We start from the raw sequence: 2,569 nt of genomic DNA, 5'->3' as shown, positions 1-2,569 counted from the left end.
GCTGATGATACTCAGCTGTACATTTCCACCCCAGGCCACCCCAATGATGCCCTTGACGTGATGGCCCGATGCCTGGAGGCCGTAAGGGTCTGGATGGGGAGAAACAGACTCAGGCTCAACCCTTCCAAGACCGAGTGGCTGTGGCTGCCGGCGCCTCGGCATAGTCAGCTGACTCCATCGCTGACTATAGGGGGCGAAATTTTGGCTCCCTCGGAGAGGGTACGCAATCTGGGGGTCCTCCTGGACCCATGGCTGATGCTGGAAGACCAGTTGTCAGCCGTGACCAGGGGGGCGTTTTATCAGGTACGCCTGATTTACCAGTTGCGGCCTTTTCTGGACCGGGACGCCTTGCGCACAGTCACCCATGCCCTCGTCACCTCCCGCCTGGACTACTGCAATGCTCTCTACATGGGGCTTCCCTTGAGGAACACTCGGAGGCTCCAGTTAGTCCAGAATGCGGCCGCGCGGGTGGTGTTGGGAGGGACTCGTCGCTCCCATGTAACACCGTTGCTGCGCGAGCTGCACTGGCTGCCGGTGGCTTTCCGGGTGCGCTTCAAGGTGTTGATTATCACCTTCAAAGCGCTCCATGGCATCGGACCTGGATATCTCCGAGACCGCCTTCTGCCTCAGATTATCTCCCATCGGCCGGTACGCTCCCACAGAGTGGGTCTCCTCAGGGTGCCGTCAGCCAGACAGTGCTGGCTGGCGACCCCCAGGGGGAGGGCCTTCTCGGTGGGAGCTCCCACCCTCTGGAACAAACTACCCCCAGAGATCCGGGTGATCCCGGATCTCCCTTCCTTCTGCCGCGCCCTTAAGACATGGCTATTTCAACTAGCAGGACTGGCCTAAGGGGAAATTTTTAGCGGGGTTTTAAAAACAATTTTAAATTAACAAAGGCCAAATCTAACATTTCATTTTAATTATGTTTTTTAACGATAGTATTGGGGTATTTTTTGTATTTGTTTTTATCAGGCTGTCAGCCGCCCTGAGTCCCCAAGGAGAAGGGCGGGGTAAAAAATTCAATTAAATAAATAAAGAAACAGGAGATGACAAAATAATTGCAAAAATACAGCCCAATTCTAAATAGTTTTCAGTAGACATTTAAATTCTAATGCCTCCTCACATTTATTTTTGCCCCATTTAAAATCTTATTACTGAATGCTTGTAGGGCAATCTTTCAGAAATTGTGGCCCTTTAGATACATTGAATCACAAGTGTCATCCTAAGATTCTTTAGGGAGAATTCAAACTAGAGAGGGACGGCTCTCATATTACTGATACATAACAATCAAGGTTTCATTCCCAGATGTTCATGATACAGACTCCACCTCTTTTAAAACTGGGTCCTGGTGTATCGTACAAGTAGAGAAGGGGCAGCGCTCCTGTCATGTTGTGGTGCTTGTTTCATCCTTCTGATCATTGGATTCTGCAGACACCTCTGAAGCTGAGACCATATTGAAAAAGTACTTTTTCCCATTTTGTTTCTATTCAATCAAACATATTAAATGAATTAATATAGTCATCAGACAAAATAATCTTGGACTAGGTCTTAGAGAAGACAAAGTCACCTTGTTTGGATAGGCTATCATTGTCTGAGATAACATTAAAATCTATCTTATTAAGATCTATCTTATTGTAGCCTGATTTAAGTCAGCAATTGTTGGACTTAGAGGCTTCTTGAGTTGTGCACACCAATCATTTCAACTATCTTGCACTTTTTTTCAAGCCAAAAGGTTAAGCTTAGGGTTAGGGTTATCAGTTGATTGTTGATAGTTACTGTTACAAAATTATATACCCATATTGTGACCACAACAGTATATTGCACCAATTGATTATATCTGTGATAGGCAAAACATTTTTGGATGTGATACTTTATTGCTAGTAAAGGGTAAAAAAAACTACAAAACCTCAATTGTTTTCTTATGTTTCTAAAGCTAAGCAATTTAAGAAAACAAGGCTTACTTTTACTGGAGTAAATTCAGACAACACAATAGCCTTGAAAACCGTTGTTATTTAACTGACTAGTGGGGACAAGATTTGTGATAGGGGCCTTTGTTTTATGCTGTACATGTACATGGCCCTGAAATCTGATGTAAAGGTAGTATAAATTATAATAGTAGTATAATTTATTTCAGATAAATACAATAAAAACAGAGTAATATAAAGAGTCATTGATATGGGCACATTCTTTTTAAAAAGCTGATGCAATAGTAGAAACTCCAAAAAGAAATTGATAAGATTATAAATCTTGAGCCCAGTGTAATGTAATAAAAATTGCCAAGCCACATCTTTCAAAGCATCTCATGTACCTAATATTATTCTGGGTTTTGAATAATGAAAGTGCTCTAGCGTAGGTACATTTCCTGTGGTTTACTTCATAGTTCCCCTAGCCACCGATCAGACATAACGTATCTGCACAATCTCAACAACATTAAAAAAAAACCAAATAAACCCGAAAATAAAATATCCTATTTTATATACTGTACATAAAGAAAAAATAAATAAAAAATCACTGTTATACCCATTAGATTTTGAGTGAAATGTACTTTGACCAGGGCAAGACATTTGTA

Source organism: Protobothrops mucrosquamatus, unplaced genomic scaffold, assembly GCF_001527695.2.
Source record: "Protobothrops mucrosquamatus isolate PMUCROS unplaced genomic scaffold, P.Mucros_1.0 scaffold_161, whole genome shotgun sequence".
NCBI classification, from domain to species: domain Eukaryota; kingdom Metazoa; phylum Chordata; class Lepidosauria; order Squamata; family Viperidae; genus Protobothrops; species Protobothrops mucrosquamatus.
Note: the sequence above shows the minus strand (reverse complement) of the source record.